This window comes from Paramormyrops kingsleyae, chromosome 5 (assembly GCF_048594095.1).
Source record: "Paramormyrops kingsleyae isolate MSU_618 chromosome 5, PKINGS_0.4, whole genome shotgun sequence".
NCBI classification, from domain to species: domain Eukaryota; kingdom Metazoa; phylum Chordata; class Actinopteri; order Osteoglossiformes; family Mormyridae; genus Paramormyrops; species Paramormyrops kingsleyae.
The window spans coordinates 29,371,299-29,371,954 of NC_132801.1; positions in this window are offsets into that span (position 1 = coordinate 29,371,299).

A 656-nucleotide genomic window follows, 5' to 3' on the forward strand; every position below is an offset into this window, starting at 1 on the left:
TATTAATATCCATTAATATCCAATAGCATAATAAACCTGGATCGAGTTGTTTAAATAATTCTGTAATCATTCAGCTACCACAACAGTGAAGAATGTGGGTGGTTTACAGAAAGTCTTGAGGGTGATCGCAGTTACCAGAGATTTGCGTTTTATTAATTATGAATATTTTAGTAATAACTACACGTGCTCGTCCCCCGTACATCTCTCTTCTTCATTCCATTTGCAGCAGAGCTGGAAAATAGAAATGCAGTGGTGGCAGTCATGTGTGGAGCAAATTCCTCACGACAGCCAGTGTGATAAAAAAATAAATAAATAAATGACATGACAGAACAAGTCAGGTAAGATATCAACACGAATCTCACAACTGATTAGATCTCAGCTCTGATCTTATCCCTTTGATGGGTTGCAAAAGAAATTATATAAAGTGCCCGGAAGATTCATATAATATAGACTCGAGCAATTTGTAGGTAATTTTATTAGAAAAGCCAATTTGCATGTTATTTAAAGTTTGGTAAAGATTGCTTGAGGTTTGCTATTTGGTTTTAACATTCACGATACCATGTGGTGTAAATTTTAATATCAGGGAAATGCAGGCTGAAAACCTTACATCCATCAATCGGAATGCTTCCTTGTTTTGCTGATGAGTTTCAAGTAAA